The 18006-nt window shown below is 35.1% G+C and overlaps 3 pseudogenes across 3 annotated transcripts; 2 read left to right on the top strand and 1 right to left on the bottom strand.

Annotated features, from left to right (window-relative positions):
* The first annotated feature begins 2821 nt into the window (after window positions 1–2821).
* Window positions 2822–6378, top strand: LOC111276533 (G-type lectin S-receptor-like serine/threonine-protein kinase At4g27290; annotated as a pseudogene). The gene is made up of 7 exons (XR_016333607.1): window positions 2822–4257; window positions 4431–4484; window positions 4548–4612; window positions 4705–4882; window positions 4974–5500; window positions 5624–5699; window positions 5852–6378. The product of XR_016333607.1 is annotated as a G-type lectin S-receptor-like serine/threonine-protein kinase At4g27290 (transcript).
* Window positions 6379–6536: 158 nt separating this feature from the next.
* Window positions 6537–12416, bottom strand: LOC111276242 (uncharacterized; annotated as a pseudogene). Its single transcript, XR_016333523.1, has 9 exons — window positions 11930–12416; window positions 11040–11153; window positions 10880–10962; window positions 9642–10093; window positions 8733–8901; window positions 8420–8502; window positions 7703–7839; window positions 7210–7475; window positions 6537–6805 (listed from the first exon to the last, which is right to left on the bottom strand). The product of XR_016333523.1 is annotated as an uncharacterized LOC111276242 (transcript).
* A 31-nt stretch (window positions 12417–12447) lies between these two features.
* LOC111276243 (homogentisate 1,2-dioxygenase-like) lies at window positions 12448–17083 on the top strand (annotated as a pseudogene). The gene is made up of 9 exons (XR_016333524.1): window positions 12448–12911; window positions 13166–13402; window positions 14157–14235; window positions 14634–14801; window positions 14942–15117; window positions 15350–15419; window positions 15796–15937; window positions 16326–16408; window positions 16651–17083. The product of XR_016333524.1 is annotated as a homogentisate 1,2-dioxygenase-like (transcript).
* Window positions 17084–18006: the final 923 nt, after the last annotated feature.

The raw sequence follows: 18006 nt of genomic DNA, 5'->3' as shown, positions 1-18006 counted from the left end.
TGTAAGCTGTAAATAGATCTCTGAATAAAAATTGTCTTTTGAATGTTGTTTGTCTTTGAAAACTGGTTTCTTAATCTGAGATTCAATTAGGACAGACGTTGGTGCCTATGATGAGATAAAAGAAAAAAAAATTTAGAAAATGTAAATTAAAATTTTAAAGGTGACACCAATTTTGCTACTGACATTTACATCCTGTAACAAAATAGGAACAACGAAAAGAAACAGATATTCTTGTAAAAAAAATTATATCTTATTTATTTCTCTTGAAATTTCGCATTTAAACGAATCCATTGCGGGTCACCGGATCGGGTTATCTTATCGAATTTTGAAAAAATTGATTTTTTCGGGGAATTTTTTTCAAATGACCGAGATCGTTGGCATTGGAGAGAGAGAATTTGAAATTGCAGAAAAAAAAAAAAAAAGAGAGAAATTGGAGTCAGATTGAGGAGGGGGTGAGGTATCGGACTCGGGTCGATCAGCAAATTGGATTTAGTGGTCGGGCCAATTTCGAGTTAGTGGGCCAAAAAATGTGGGTTTTTTCTAGAAATAAAAAAAAAAAAAAAACTTCAAAAGGTAATGAATATTAAATTTTTTTGATAGATAAATTAAAATATGAAGTTATTTTTGGTCTAAATTCTAACTCAAAATCTCATTTTAATAAGAATGTATCAAACTTTGAATGGGTTTTTTTTTTTTTTTTTTGGTTATTCTGTGATAAATTGACAATTGAATTTTGTTTATACAAAATTTAAAAAATTAGTGATATTTATCTAGTGCTGTATGATCCGAATATAAAATTAAAAAGAAAATGACACCTGACCTGACATAGGCAGACATGTGAAATATATTAAGTTTAATCTTATAATTAAAGGATGAATAATTATTACATTATAGCTAATAAATTTTAATTTAAAATTATTGATGTAATTTCTAGTACGGTAATTGAAGAGTTTGTCGAAATTAAAATAAATATCCTGTTAGACCTATCATAAAAAAGGTAAGGAGTAATGAAGGTAATATTTTAAGATAATATTCTAACGTATAAATCAGTCAAATTTATAAAAATAAAAATAAAAGAAAACATAAAGTGAAAAAAGAAATAAAGAATACGTAAGATAGAAAATATGAGATATGACGGATTTGATCATCTTTTTTATACCTTATGGATAATGATATAGCTTATTGAACTATCATGTGTAAATCTTAATGACATGATAGCTAAAATGTTACTAATATGTACATATATTTTGTGTAGTTTATATTTATAAGTGGTGATTCTCTATATGATTTTTATTGTAATTAGTTAATTACAAGATTATAAAAAAAAAAAAAATCATTCTCAAACTCTACTAGAATAATCAAAGTAAAATCATTTTAAAAGGTTAAGGTTTGAAATAAAATAATTTATAAGCTCATACTTTACTAGAATAACCAAAATGAAATCATTTTAAAAGGTTAGAGATTCAAATACAATGATCTATAAGTTAATGATCAAACTAGGATTAGAATAAAAGATTGAGGACTATAAATGAAATTTATTCCAATTATTGCTTCATATAAACTTTATTTCTAACACTCCTTTTCCAACTTAGTCATGTTGAAGTTATCTCAGCAATTTATAGGCTTTGGGGAGAATCCAAGTCAATCATGGAGAAATTTGAGGGATGAAATAAACGTTGGAACAAATTGTAGGAAAATTCTCAAGGATTTAAAGCATGGGAAATTAATGTTAATAAATCCGGAAAACAAACAGTGGAAATGTATCTTGACCAGCTTTGCTCTTTTAATGCTTGATTTTCCTGATGTTTGTCCTATACAGCATGAACAAAGCCATTTTGCTTTAACTTTTATTCATTCTACCAATTAATTAAAAAGCTACTAACAGTTTTCTTAGACATCAAGTGTTATTGATATGAATTTTAAGTTTAATTCAATTAGTTTATTCGGTTACTTTTGAAGAATGGTATTTAACAAATTTGAAATTCAAATTTTAACACTTATAATTTTTTTTTTATCTTCAACTTACGATTTTTTACTTAAATAAGTCTTGGTCATATAAATTCATAATTTAATTCAATTAATTAATACAATCACTATTAAAAAGCAATATCTAATAAGTTCAACTATTATTACTTATAATCTTTTATCCAACAAAGCAAAGAGATTCAAACATAATTTTCTCTTTAAAAGAAGGATATATGCACTTATCATTGAGCTAAGTGCTCATCCTCTCGTATTTGTCACCATTACAAACTTTTATTACTTGTCATTATGTCTATATTATCAAGAAAAATTCCAACAAAAGTAGAAATCTATATGCAGATAAATTTTTTAATCAGTAATTTTCAAGCTTTTTGTTAATTTGACAAATTTTGAATAAATGACCTACCATCATAATGAAAGTCCCTTGAGTCAAATTCCTGGCTCTGTTATTTTTTCTTTGGCTTCACCTTTATTAGTGTTTGCTGCCAACGGCTCCTGGACAACTGCATTAAACTAATAATTGACTGTGTTATGCCTTGATAGCTTGTTAACATCTTGATCATCAAACAAACACTTATTGATGGTCAAGTTGATGACTATCTCAATTAGTTCAATACTTAATTAATAACAACTAAGTCAATTGATCACGTTAGCATGAACTTATTTTAATATCAACCTATTTTCTTATCTTCTTTTTACATTGACTTTAGCATCCAATCGCGTTCTAAATTTCATATCTCCCATGGTCAAGTCCAAGCCGTTAACTTCAACTTCATTTAGTATAGGATGGAATATCAACAACATTTCTGGTAACATACACTTCAGATTATTACTTGAAGCTCCTGACTTGTCAAATACTCAAGATGAGTAAAACACCGGCAGCGGTTGGCAATCACCTCATTAATTAAGTCAACTATTATGAGCTATGGGATTCTTTTCCTTTATAATGCTTCAATATGAAACCTTTAGTAGTAAGCTGTAATAGCTTGGAAACAAATGGAAAACTTTTCTTTCATTCTCGTCAAAACATTGTTGCTCTTTTTCTATGCTACATTCTCTGATGGAATCGATAGCTTTACCTATTCTCAGTCTGTAAGTGATGGGAGGACCTTGGTTTCAAGGGATGGAAACTTTGAACTTGGTTTATTCAATCCTAGAGGCTCTAGAAACTGTTACTTGGGCATTTGGTACAAGAAAATCACCGAAAAAACTGTTGTTTGGGTTGCAAACCGGTGTAATCCAATCAATGACACCTATGGTATGCTGTTGCTCGACAGGAAAGGCAATCTTATACTGCTCAGCCGAAGCAACGATGTTGTTTGGTCAGCAAACTCAACCAAAGTAGCTCGAAATCCAATAGTACAGCTCTTGGATTCTGGAAATCTTGTCATAAGAGATGGAAATGATGATGGGAATTCAGAAACTTTTTTGTGGCAAAGCTTTGATTATCCAACTGATACTATAATAGCAGGGATGAAATTTGGACGGGACTTGAGAACTGGTCTTGATCGGCGTTTGTCAGCATGGAAGAGCTCAAATGATCCATCTCCTGGAGACTACACTGGAGGCATTGAGCTAAACAATTACCCTGAGTTTGTTACATGGAGGGGTACAAAGAGAAACATGCGTATAGGCCCCTGGAATGGCCTTGGATTCAGCGGTGCACCCTTGTTAAGGCCTAGGCTGGGTTTTCATTCAGAATTTGTATGGAATAATGAGGAGGTGTACTTCAGATTTTACTTCGGCGAGCAATCAGGTATTATAAGGTATGTTTTGAACCAAACCAACTATCAGACCCAGGGCTATTTTTGGAGTGAAGAAAGTAGAACTTGGGTGCTTTCCACCTATCCGCCAATCGACGTCTGTGACAACTATGAACTCTGTGGTGCGTATGGGAGTTGTGACAGTTCTCAAGTGGTACCTTGTCAGTGTTTAAAAGGATTCAAGCCTAATGCATCACAGTATTGGGATTCCATCAACTGGTCTCGTGGATGTGTGCGAAATAAACCATTAGATTGCAAGGGAGATGTGTTTATCAAATTTGGTGGATTAAAAGTGCCAGATACCACACATTCTTGGGTAGACAAAAGTATAGGTCTCAAAGAATGCAGGGTTAAATGTTTACAGAACTGTTCTTGTATGGCCTATACAAACACAGATATAAGAGGAAAGGGCAGTGGTTGTGTCATTTGGTTTGGAGATCTAATTGATATGAAACAGTTTGCAGGTGGGCAAGACTTATACATTCGAATGTCTTCTTCTGAAGCAGGTATGAGATAATTACTTTCGGTTTTGTCAAAGTATCTAGTATTTCCTCAAAGTTATGTTACCATATATTAGACCATTCAAGGCTCTAATTTAACTAATTTTCATCCATGAAGAGCCGACAGGTGAGACTCAAATGAAGATAGCAGTGTCAGTCATAACTTCAACTGTCATTTTCATAGTTGGTCTGCTTCTTGTCTGCTATTATATTTGCAGAAGACACAGAAGCACACAAGGTAAAATTTTCTTCCTACACAAATCATATTTGGACAATGTTTTAGAACTTCAAAACGTTTTAGAACTTCAAAACTGTAAGATTGATAGCAACTTCCCCTGCTTACTTTGAGAAAAGAACGACTGATTTGTATGTTTTGAGAGGAATTTTCTGAGGTTTTGTTCAGAAATATGTTGGACCAACGAAGTGGTTAAAATATAACATTCTAATGCTAATCTTAGTACATCTGGTTACTGTTCAGGGGAAAAGGAAAATCATGGTGTAAATTCCAGGAGCAATGAAGGGCAAAAGGAAGATAAAGAACTTGAATTATTCGACCTTGCTACGATAGTTAAAGCCACCAAGGATTTCACATCTGACAACAAGCTAGGAGAAGGTGGTTTTGGGCCTGTTTACAAGGTAAATTTGCACTGTTCAGCTGAAAACAAGCACTGGATGAAAAAATTTTGCAGAATGTAGTAAACATTCTTATATAGTACATTATTTTCAGGGTACCCTGGAAGATGGACGAGAAATTGCTGTGAAGAGGCTCTCAAAACGATCCAGGCAAGGATCAAATGAGTTCAAAAATGAAGTAGCACTGGTAGCCAAACTTCAACATCGGAATCTTGTAAAGCTTCTTGGATGCTGCATCCAAGGAGAGGAGAGAATATTGGTGTATGAATTCCTTCATTTTCGGTAATGGATTCCTCAGAAAACCAATAAATTCTATACGCTAGTATTGTCTATTTGAAAGGTTTTAGTAGGACACTAAATTTCAATATGTACATGCATGTCAGACTCAACCAGACATAAGCTACTAGATTGGCCCAAGCGTTTTCATATTATCAATGGTGTTGCTCGAGGACTTGTCTATCTACATCAAGATTCTAGATTGAGGATTATACACAGAGATCTCAAAACTAGTAATGTTCTTCTTGATAGTGAGATGAATCCAAAAATTTCAGACTTCGGATTGGCCAAAACTTTTGGAGGAGACCAGACTGAAGGGAGCACAAATAGAGTGGTTGGAACATAGTAAGTGGTTAAGTTCACTTCTATCTTCTTCTTTTCATTCATGAATTTAGCTCTAGATCATCACCAATGTGTTTCCTGTCCGCATTGACCGATGATGAGCTCTTCACTGATGGTTTTCTGCAGTGGTTATATGGCACCAGAATATGCTATCGACGGACAATTCTCAGTAAAATCAGACGTCTTCAGCTTTGGGATACTGGTGCTGGAGATAATAAGTGGCAAGAAAAATACAGGGTTTTACCATCCCATCCATGACCTGAACCTGATTGGACAAGTGAGTAGAAAACTTACATCTTAACTGTTATTGTTCTTTGAGAAGGAGAATGACCAAGAGCTTATAACTTGTCTTAGGCTTGGGGGCTCTGGAAAATAGGAAAGCCATTAGAGCTGATTGATTCATTTTTACAAGAGTCATGTTGTCTGTCTGAATTGGTGAGGTGCATCCACATTGCTCTCTTATGTGTACAACAACATCCTGAGGATAGACCGAGCATGTCATCGGCGGTTCTTTTGCTTGGCGGTGAGACTGCATTGGTAAATCCAAAAGAACCCGGTTTCTTGATCAATAAGGAAACAGAGTCTTCCTCAACCAAGATCTCACCAACTTCAGCTAATGATGTTAGTATCTCAATTTTGGAGGGTCGATAGAGAAAATTTTAGCTATATTTCCTTATTCTGTCATTGTCATTGCCAAAAGCTGCTTCTCATAATGCAATTTGTACATTACATTTCTACATCCTTTTATGTGAATGTATCTTGTTTTATCCTCTGGATTTGTTGTTCTGTTTCTCATGTTAAATTCAGAAGACAGATCTTGTAAGCTGTAAATATATCTCTGAAGAAAAATTGTCTTTTGAATGTTGGTTGTCTTTGAAAATTGGTTTCTTAATCTGAGATTCGATTAGGACAGACATTGTTGCATATGATGAGAGCATCTCCCTTTCTAAAAATACAAAAAAAAAAATTTAGAAAATGTCTCGTCACCCTTTCTAAAAAAAAAAAATTAGAAAATGTAAATTAAATTTTTAAAAGTGACATCAATTTTGCTACTGACATTTAGATCCTGTAATAAAATAGGAACAACAGAAAGAAACAGATATTCTTGCAAAAAAATTATATCTTATTTATTTCTCTTGAAATTTCACATTTAGTCTGATGGAATTCTCAATATGTATTTTTGGGAATTTGAGCAGGTCCCTATCATTTTGTTCCTCTAGATGAGTATAAACCTTTAAAACATGGTGGCACTCTTGACCATACAAATGGGATGCACAAGCTGCTTTGTAAGTTAAAAGCTCCAAGACCCTGTTCCACGCAAGAACAACAAAAATCTGATTAACCAATCTGGCTGAGCTAATTTATCTTAGTGGGAGAGAAAAGGATACGAAGCGCATAGAGTAGTTAGCAAGAAGTGTACTAAAATATAAAATACACAACGTAGAAGATGACCAGGAGCAGCTTAGATAATGGTGTGGTGATGTGAGAATCAATCTACCAAGGTTAACCGATTTTTCAAAAGGAGGGGGCCTGAAGGTTTCAACCATGCGAATAATAGCAATAAGAAACACGATAAACTATAATGTCAACAGTTGTCACTTGTCACAATTAACATGGGGTTGAAATTTGTAGGAGAGCTGAGATAGCTTAAATATTTAAGCAAAACGGTTTAGATGGAACAGATTAGACAGTTCCATAATAAGAAATGTAACACACCTGAAGCAATTTCTGATGCAAGCATCTGCCTGCCAAAGTGACGTCTTAACCAACATTTGCAGGGTAACATCCAAGCTTTTCTTGATTTCACCTCGGTAAATATATTTGGCATCCTTTTGTAGTAAAATAGAGGGTTTTGCATTTTGTTCACCTTCATTCCCATTGAGACATGAAGCAAACTCCCTCCATGTATTGGATTCTGGATAGGTAGCTTCCAAATGCAAAGCAATCATCTCCACGTGGGATTCCAGACTACAATGCCCTGAAAAGAAAATCAAAATCACAGTTATATATGCAAGAGCATCAATTATTAAGAAAGAGAAGGCATTGATTGTGAAAATCCAGGTCCAAATATTGTGAAAGCAGACCAAAGGGGAAGAGGGAAAATTGGATGGGCATGGATAGTGGCCATGTGTCACAACTAGGAATAGAGTCACTACATAACAACTGCCAAATGAAGTGAGCACTGGTCTATCTATGATAATATACCATTTTGATGCATGCTGACAAGCCTTGCCAATGAGTGGAAGAATGTTGGAACCTTCTTCATAATCTCCTCCAAACAATTAGAGAGCACGATAGAGTCATTAGAATAAAAATACTCTAAAAGACTAGCCCTTAATCTGCAGAAAATCAATACATCAGTGTTTTATAAAGCCAACAAGAAGACCAACAGGAAATATTAGCATACTGCAGAAAAGCTCCATGACATTTAGAAAGTATTCCTGAAAGTAAAGATTCCAGGGGAGAGAGTAGAAAATAATTGAAATACAAGCCTATTCTGCAAAAGGAAAACTTCCAAGTAAAGAGTTAAGAGAGAACTTTAGCCTCAAAAATGCCCAAGGGAGACTTCCACAATCCACGCAAGAAATGTTTGCCAAAACATAAGAAAAAAAAAGTAATGGCAAAAAACCTCTCTGCCTTGTCTCAAGAAACGTTGCAGCAGTACCATAACATCCTTTGGGACTACTAGTCACTAATTGATTATCACCAGAATTAACAGTCACAAGAAATACCTGAATCATAATAAGGTGAGTCCTCCAGTCACTAATTGTTCATATTACTTTTTCTGTTATTCTCAAGTTAACTGAATTAAGCCAAAATGAAATATAGTACCTTTGGGATTATGTTTTCCGATTTGAATTCACTTCTTTGCAACCAGGGAAAAAAAGGAAAAAGAAAACCTTATTTGGGAGGTCAGTACCTAAATGAAAAGGCATGTTCAAATTGTTACAGAACCTTTTGACTTCACCTAGGGCCTCATTGACTTGACCTCCAATCAGTAACAACTGGCATAAAATGGACAAAATGAAAAAAGCAGAAAATCATGTTTGAATCAGTAAGATTGAATAACTTTTGCATAAAGGTAATAAAATTCTCTTAAATAATATTATACAGATATCGTTTTGTGTTTTCGCTCATGAATATCTGAATATCTATAAAAATAGTAGATGTTCCAGCTTATGTTTAAGAAGTTCCAAATATGTCAAAAAAAGTTGTAAGGAAAACATAATTTTACCTGTACCAAAGGAAGTAAGGCTGCTGGCAAAAGGATGCAGAATAAAGAGCAAGCCGGAGATACTTAACAGCATCATTATAATGATTATTAAGCATTTGCCTATGCAAATAAAAGAAGTTCTCACTAGAATGTGGCTGCTGTAAAGGCTTCAACCACGACTCTAGACCCTCTGAAACAAGAAAGATGACAAATGTCAGTAAGCTATAGGGCATTGGATAGGATTATGAAACAATATTAATTATAAAGTAAAAAATCTCTGATGGATACCATTATAGAAAATCTGTAAGAAAATCATAAAATTAATCCAAATATTCTTCATAATTGCAATTATGTTTTTCAGCCTGCCAACTAATTAGGTCACTTAACATTTGACATATATACAATTAAATAGGAGTTATCCTATTTGGGAATGTTAAGCATACTTCTAGAAGGAAGGATTAATATCCAACATGGTAACATATAAAGTAAGACAATTTAAGGGATGAGGAAGATAGAAGGGTTATCTCCTATACTTCACCCAAAGAACATTTTGTATCTCAGATGCATATCCATGTTTCTGACATTGGTAGTTGCAGGATCTCTATTTATCTGACTCATGTTCTATATTCTTTCTTTGATTCATAGCATCTAGTCTTTCTGCCCAATTTGCTCCCCTTTTATTGGATCTCTAGCATTTTTCCCATTTAATCGACAATTGAATAAATTACAACTTACACAAAGAAAAAAGGGAAGAAAAATCTGCTAAGAAGCATTAAAGACTTTTAGTTATTTAAAATATACTTCGGATATGCACACATTGGCAACATAATGCTCAATGCCTCACTACAAAGTTCAAAAGAAGAATATCAAAAGTACAGACTGGTAATTATCATGACAGTTACAGAAACATACAGGGCATTCGGAGCTTACCTAAGGCAGAGAAAATTGAAGGATCACACGTATAGTCACTATCATTATAAAAACCAGCTTCATTTTTGGCAGAGTTCTGGTAGGAGCCTAGTGGCTCAACCGCTTGTGAAAGATGTGCACTCCGCAGGTTAACATCATTCTCCATAGGAACGTTTCTGTGTAGGATGCTATCAGCCACCAGAGTGTTTCTTTTATCATTCATTACAGATGTCTCCAAATCATATCGAGAAGTAACAGCATCATGAATATAATCTGCATAATTTCCCTCTGAGTTAACAATTTTGTTACTGAATTTTGATCCTGAAGTGTCTGATTGCTGAGGGGTGTAATCCTCGTTTGAATCCCTCTGCTTTACCTCTTCAGTGAGATTGGTATACCAAAGCTGACAGAAGGTCAAGTCCATGACCAGATTTGACATTGGGTGACAACTAAAGTTACGTTCTTTCATCAAGCTGAAAAGGGGGGAGGAGTATTTCATAAAAGTCACTAAAACACTGAATTCATTCATGTATTATATTCCAACGACAATACACCTTTTTTTGCATAGAAGTATCATAATGAAACTTATATATAAATACATCAACATTGCAAATATGAAAACATATGAGATGAATCTTTCATGAACAAACTAACTAAGCCATCCATTGTTATACTGAAACAGAGATGCATAATATCATCTATCACAGCCAGCAAAATTCTATTCAAATTATCATGGAATCAATTCCCCTAACTGAGCCTAACATTGGTAAATACACACTGATCAAGTAGAGAAAAGAAATTCATCACTTTGCAGCTGGATCTATCTGATTGTGCAATGTTGTTCTTCCTTGCAGCGTTCTACAAGCCAACCAGACCTGATTTTCCTTTCCTAAACCATAAAGACCCTAATGTACCAAACCCTAATAAACCCTAGCATAGGCATGTCTATGGTAATAAACCAACTTTCCCCATGCGAAGAAACTGAATCTTATTGGTTAGCTCCAGTTTCCCTCAAATACAAAATGAGATTTGTTCAAGTGCAAGCTTACAATCATTGCAGCCAACTATTTCTTGACAGTCAGAGTTGAGGAGGGAGTTCTTTTGCCAACAAGGTAGTTACTAACTTCCTAGTTTTGTGTGATGGATAACAATGTGTGCAACGTTTAATGATTGACAATTAGGCGATAATAGGCAAAGAAATATGATATTTCTTCTACATCGACCCCAAATCCTTAGGCACAATTATACAAGAATGATACCTTAGGGCAGCTTGATGAGCCCACCCAAGATTTCCATATGTAAGGCAGAAAAAAATGAACTCCAAATGAATTGCAATCTTCTCCTGTTCAACCAGAAAAGATCTATGTTCAAAAACAGGTAGTACGCAGACCAAATAAATGTGAATATGTCAAACTATACCTCTACTCGCACAGTCTTGGACCTGATCCTGCTCATCCAAACCTCAAAGATGTCCCTGATCCTTCTTTTGTCAACATGATCCCCCTCTATGTGCTTAAGAAGCCTAATTGAAACCTAAAAACATCCCTTACACACACACACACACACATCAGTTTTTATATTTAACTAGATATCCAAAAAGAAAAATATACATCTGAAGTGCACAAAATAACGTTGTAGTAGCAATAATATAATCAATAAATGCATCTCTATTCTGCTGCTATTAGCCTAATTTTTGAAGTTCATGAGAAAATATCCACTTATACTCTTTTATATAAAGTCTCTCCCCCACCCATACATTCTCTCGCAAGGCACTGCTTTGGTTCCTCTTACAGCAATTTTAGAAATATCTTTGACAGAAGAAGACAATAATACATACTATGCACAAGCTTAAAACACAAAGACATATCCAAGATTGTACCTAAAAAAAAAAAAGAGACATGCAAATACTTGAACTAGAAAACATCTCTAACACGAAAATATAGCTCTGTTGATCACTGCCTGCTAGCTTTTTAACTTCCTTAAAAGTTCCTATAAAGCAAAAATAAACAAACAAATAACATGCTACACTCATTCTAAAATTATAGTATCAGCAAAATACTAGAGTTATGCTTTTTTGTCATCCAAAAAAGTTAATATTTTTAAAATTAAACTTCTCAAAATATTATCTGCTCACTCAATTTCAATGCATTCTCGCAGCGAAAAAGCAAGCAGTAAAAGCAATAAGCAAATGGCGCCTAAACTAGAACAGACTAAAAATTCCTCAAATATAACCAATACCATAACTCTAAACCAAATAAATACACGGGAAACTCAAAAAAAAAAAAAAAAGGAAAGAAAAAAAGCCATACGGAATACTTGAGGCGATTCAAATCAGAAGAACAATCATTGGAAGTGCCCTTAAGCAACAAGCTTAAAACCCCACTTGCTTCATCCCAATTATGCTTCTTTATAAGTTTTTCCAATAGATAACACAACCTTTGACGATATTTCCATCGAATGTGGACTCTACCCAGTGTAAGAAGAAAAGAAGGCTTTGTTAATGATAATATCACCCTGCTGTCTAGCTTTCGTTTATGATGGGTCTTGGGTTCTTCTGAACTAGCTTCAAGTTTTTCCATTTTTGTTCTCTGGGTCTTGCTTTGTTTTGGCAATAGTTAAAAAAAGAAAAAGAAAGAAAAACTACATGCTAGTGTAGTTTCTACTCAACCTAAGATGCAAATATAAATAAATATTAAAAAAATTAAAGCTAATTCATGGGTAAAAATTAATAATTATTTTTATTTATAAATAATATTTGTCAAAAAGACCAAAAAAATAAAAGTTTCAACCATAAAACAAAAAGGGGAAAAGCGGGAACTAACGGTTCAATGGTTAAAGACAAAATATGCGTTGTTATCTCCACCGCCCCGTGATTAAATCGACGGTAAAGATCCTCTCAATAATTTGCCTGATCTAAAAAAAGTTGCAGAGCTCTGTACGTCTCTCCGACTGGCGAAACGGCCACGTTAGCATCTCTTGATCTCAATCACTTACTTCATCTTTTATTCAATTCAGAGTTCAGACAAAGTGTTCTTTTTTTTTTTTTACCAAAAAGAAAGATTCGTGAAAGATGGAGAAATCATCGGCGGAAGTTACAAAGGGCGACTGCTTGGGGGGTTTTCCTGACGATTTGGAGTATCAATCGGGATTCGGCAATCATTTCTTGTCGGAGGCGATCAGCGGAGCTTTGCCACGTGGCCAAAATAGTCCTCTTATTTGCCCTTTCGTACTCTACGCTGAGCAGATCTCTGGCACCTCGTTTACTTCTCCTCGTCTGCTTAATCAACGCAGGTAATGTTATTATTTTTGAAATTTTCAAAATTTTAAATAATTTTTTTATTCATTAATTTGTTTTAGTGGTGTAAATAAAGCTAAGTTTTTCAAAAAAAAATTTGAATATTTGAATTGTCTCTTGGATTTAATTAATAATTTCGTTGAATTTTAGTGGATTTAATTTCATTGTTACTTTTTTTCATAAAAGAAAATTTGTTTAGGGGTTAATTTTATTGATTTTTTCCTTTTTTCTTGAACTTTTCTTTGAATAGTTGGTTATATAGAATCAAACCATCAGTTACTTACTAGCCGTTTTGGCCTCGTGGCCCTAACATGAGAAGCTTGTGAGTGAATTCGACCGGTCCAACACGATTGCAAACCCTACTCAGCTGCGGTGGAAGCCTGTGGATATTCCGGATTCACCGATGGATTTTATTGATGGTTTATACACTATATGTGGAGCTGGCAGCTCATTCCTTCCAAATGGGTATGCTATTCACATGTAATTGGTATTTTAGTAGTCATTTCACTTCTTACACGAATCTGATCATTATCGCTAAATGCGAGTGTTTTTTTTCAATAAGCAACATTATGTATGTTACTATTTTTTTACCTATCATCGAAGAATTATGAGAAACTTAGTGTGGGATTTGTTTGATATTGTTGTTTTAGTTTTCAAAGGTGACCTTTCACGGATTTATGCGGCTGACAACACCCTCTATTGCTAAGATAGAAACCTTGGTTGATAAGGAATCTCCAAAATCTTGAATTGCATGATATTGCTCTTGATTTGATATAAAAGGGGAAAAAGATGCTGAAAAAGAATTGGATTGTATAATATTTACTTCTAGCACTATTTGCTGACCAATCTTGGGGAGAAACCTAGAAACTGAAGTTTTAGTAACATGTCTGATGTGACTTGAAGGATTCATAAGATGTCATTTAGAATCCTGGAAAGATGATCTTAATAGACTTGATATTGGAGGAATTGCAGTTCTTGAGGTTTTAAAACTTGCAATTTGATATATTTCACAAACACTGAGCTGAGTGAAATGGAATGGAATACTTCTCTTAAGTGCTACTTTTGTGTGCTTCGTGGAGATGGTTTCACTATAGGAACTCTTTATCTGTTTGTCTCTGTAAAGTATTCAAAAACAACTTTATAGTTGCATTGATCCTTAGCTAGGAGACTTGGAGTAATGCTCAATTGTTTGGCTTAAATGTGTACCTTAAAGAGACAAGGAAATTTTCTTCACATTTAAGTATACTGCCGACGAATCAATGGAAAATTGTGCCTTCTGCAATGCAGATGGTGATTTTTTGGTAGTTCCCCAGCAAGGAAGTAAGTTAAAATCCTTTTATCTTTCAATTCATGGCCACCTTTGGAACAATTTTTAATTGCATTCTTTTGCATGTGTGGAATCTGTCTCCTTTTGAGGTTTTTGATTTGAGCAGCTTTATTTGTAAAATAAAGATATTATAAAATTATCGTCATTATATTTCCTGAACCTAAAAAAAATAAGTCATTGTTGGTAGGTTGCATTTCCTTTTGGGGCATGAACCACTTTTATTGAGAAAACTGGCACTATTGTTTAAGGTTTTGCCACGTGATGAAAATATATGTTTTTTTATTTCTTCTTATTCATTTATGAGCATGGATTACATGACAGTACTAGTGAACTTAAACTCTTTTTGATACAAGGAAATATGCTTACTTAAGAACTACATTTTTTATTACAGGGCTATGGATCACTACTGAATGTGGAAGATTGCAGGTCTGTCTGGGTGAAATTGTTGTTTTACCTCAAGGCTTCTGCTTTGTTGTAGATTTGCCTGATGGCCCATCACGTGGTTATGTTGCTGAGGTTTTTGGTACCCATTTTCAACTTCCTGATCTTGGTCCAATAGGTACCTAATTTCTTCTTCAGATGTGGCCTGCGCGTCAATGAAGCATAATATTTTGTTGATCTGGTACCTTAAGAATAAGTCACTTTTTTTATCATGATGGATGAATATGACCCTTAGGATATGATTTTGATCTTGTGTAGGTGCTAACGGTCTTGCTGCTTTAAGGGACTTCCCTGTCCCCACAGCCTGGTTTGAGGAGGGCCCCCGCCCAGGGTTTACTATTGCACAAAAGTTTGGAGGAGAACTTTTCAATGCAAGGCAAGATTTTTCTCCTTTCAATGTAGTTGCCTGGCATGGTAATTATATCCCATATAAGGTGCACGTAATGATTGTAGTATTATTCTTCTTTATTTTGACAATATAGTATGTTAATGGAGGCATTTAGTAGACAGCCTTTTGTTTTTTCATGTATTAAGTTGATCAGATAACAGTTCAAGTTCAAACTAAAATAGTTAAAAACTATAAGTTTTTTATCATAACTCATTTCTCTGGCCAAAAAAATTATGATGCATTTCACCGATCTGATTCAAAAATCTTGTTGTTTTCAGTATGATCTCAGCAACCTCTGCCCTTACAATACTGTTTTAGTTGATCATGGTGATCCATCAATAAATACTGGTATGATGCTACATGTGTCACGGGTCGAGACTCAAACTCCGAACCCGTGCGGTTCCGGGATCCGGACATTCACCCTTCCGGCATCTCAGATCAGCCTTCTTGTCATGAGTCACACCTTTGTGAGGTATTATCCGCTCTGGCCTCTGGTCTCACGGTTTTGTCTTACAAAAGGCGTCTCACAAGGCGGAAATGGTGTGAATCCTTTTATACCCCAGTGACCCTCCTATTATGTTCGATGTGGGATTCAAGACTCCCCCTTAAGTCCATGAGACATGGACTCTGCCCTCATATCTTTCTTTTCCTAAAGACACGTTTTTTGTTGTTCAATTGTGCTTGTATTTAATTATCTACATTTGATTTGAATGATATCTTGCAGTTCTGACAGCACCAACTGATAAACCAGGTGTGGCATTGCCTGATTTTGTTGTTTTCCCTCCGCGATGGTTGGTTGCTGAACATACATTCCAACCTCCATATTACGATCGTAATTGCATGAGTGAATTTATGGTGGATATGAGGTGAATCTTATCACAGTTTGGCTGTTTTTCCTTTTGGCTGGTGTAGTTTGAGTATATAGGCTACCCTGTTTTGTTCTATCTCTTTGCTAAGATGGAGAATATCATTGGGTAATTGGCTACACAATATGGACAGCTCCTGAAGAAGTAAGATCTTTTACAATGTGGTTTCCATACAACTATTGTGCTTTTCTACATTTCATATACTTCTAGTAGAACAGTGGATTATGGGGTTGTATCCTCTGTGATATCTAAATGCTGGTAGAAAGTGTGTTGCACATTTTCTTATAATGTTTTGGCTTGCTTTTTAAAGTAGGAACTCCAGCATAAGACTTTAAGTTAGCCTTATTTATTCTTCTAATTCCGAATTTCTACAATGTGTTGGTTTCAGGCAAAAGCTGATGGGTTTCTGCCTGGTGGTGCTAGCTCCACAGCTGCATGACTCCTCATGGTCCTGATACCAAGACATATGAGGTTAGCATCTGCGTCACAAGTTCAAGATTGCAAATTGTTTTCTTTAATGCCTTTTTGTTCTTCGGTTTTATAATAATTTGATTGGCTGGAACAAAATTAACTGTATTACCATGACATTTTGCAAAAATAAGATAGTCAGAATCTATAGCTTATCCTAATTGACAAGGCCCTCTAGTCCTCTATTATATGAACTGCCCCCTATTGGATTGCCAGTCCGTTATGACAACTCTTTTGACTTGCAGGCTACAATTGCAAGAGGAAATGAGGCAGGACCCCAAAAGATCAATGATACCATGGCCTTTATGTTTAAATCATTTTTAATGCCTAGAACCTGTCAATGGGCTCTCGACTCCCCTTTCAGGGATCGTGACTATTACTAGTGTTGGATAGGACTGAAATCCCATTTTTCATGCGAAAAAACATGTGACAAATGCCATGATTGGCACAATGGACCCAATGAGAGTGGGTGTCAAAGCCAACATTGTTGATTTGGTCTTGAAACATTAACCTTTTCGAACTCTTATATAGTTAACTAGCAAGTTCGTACAAGTGCACAAGGTTGCGAAAGGTGGCAGGGTGGTTTTATCGTTCTTGAGCTCTTGCTTTTGTGCTATCAATATGTGAATGTACACACTGTGATTCGTATAATATGAAGAATATACATATATATACTCATTTGATAGCTGTCTAGAATAGGGACGGCGAACTAACCCGTCCTCGACAGGTTTTGGCCCAACCCGACCCTATGGGGTCTTTTTTTTTTTTTTTTTGAAATTCGGGTTTCGGGTCTAGTCGGATAAAGTTAGGAAACAAACGGGTCGGGTCGGATTCGGGTTTGCCTAAAACCCGACCCGATATTATATAAAAAAATTATTTTTAAATTAATTATTTAATTTTTTATTTATATATATTTATATAATTATATTTTTAAATATTTATATTTAAAAAATAATATTTTATTAATTTCAGGTTGGGTAGGGTATGATTTACATAGTATCGGGTCGGGTCGGGTTCGGATATGAAAAAACAAAAAAAATTTTGGGTAGGATCAGGTTCGGGTTTAATAAAGCATAAAGTCGGGTCGGGTTTGGGGCGAGCAAAACCCGCCTCGAACCCGACCCGATGCCAACCTTAGTCTAGAACTCTCTCTCTCTCATGTATGCATGTATGCAAGCAGAGGATCATGTATAGGCTATGTGTCACGGATTATGCTTTCTTTCAACGAGCAGTAGACCGTGCGGCACTTGAATGGACGCTCACACCCAAGTCAACCTTTAATAGTTTGATATCTGAACAACTCAAGCGTACGTAATAAGACACATTCATATTGAGATCAATCTCAAGCACACACAAGAAGGCACATTCACTTCGACAAAAAGAAAAACACATCAAGGCAACATTGAGGACATTCGAATTGGAGGTGAAATTTTATTATAATCGAGGATAGTACATTGGGACTTCTCACCATCGCCAGGGCCAGGGGGCAGCCCTTGGCGAATGGCCTAAACCCGTATCGCGATCGGTGAGGCAGCCCAACAGTACACTGCCCGTTCACCTCTCTTAAAAAGTCTTAGAGATTTTAGAGCTATGCTACCACT

This window comes from Durio zibethinus, chromosome 25 (genome assembly GCF_047325235.1).
Source record: "Durio zibethinus cultivar Kanyao isolate XHJ-2024 chromosome 25, ASM4732523v1, whole genome shotgun sequence".
NCBI lineage: Eukaryota > Viridiplantae > Streptophyta > Magnoliopsida > Malvales > Malvaceae > Durio > Durio zibethinus.
This window is presented reverse-complemented; position numbering and strand designations above follow the sequence as displayed.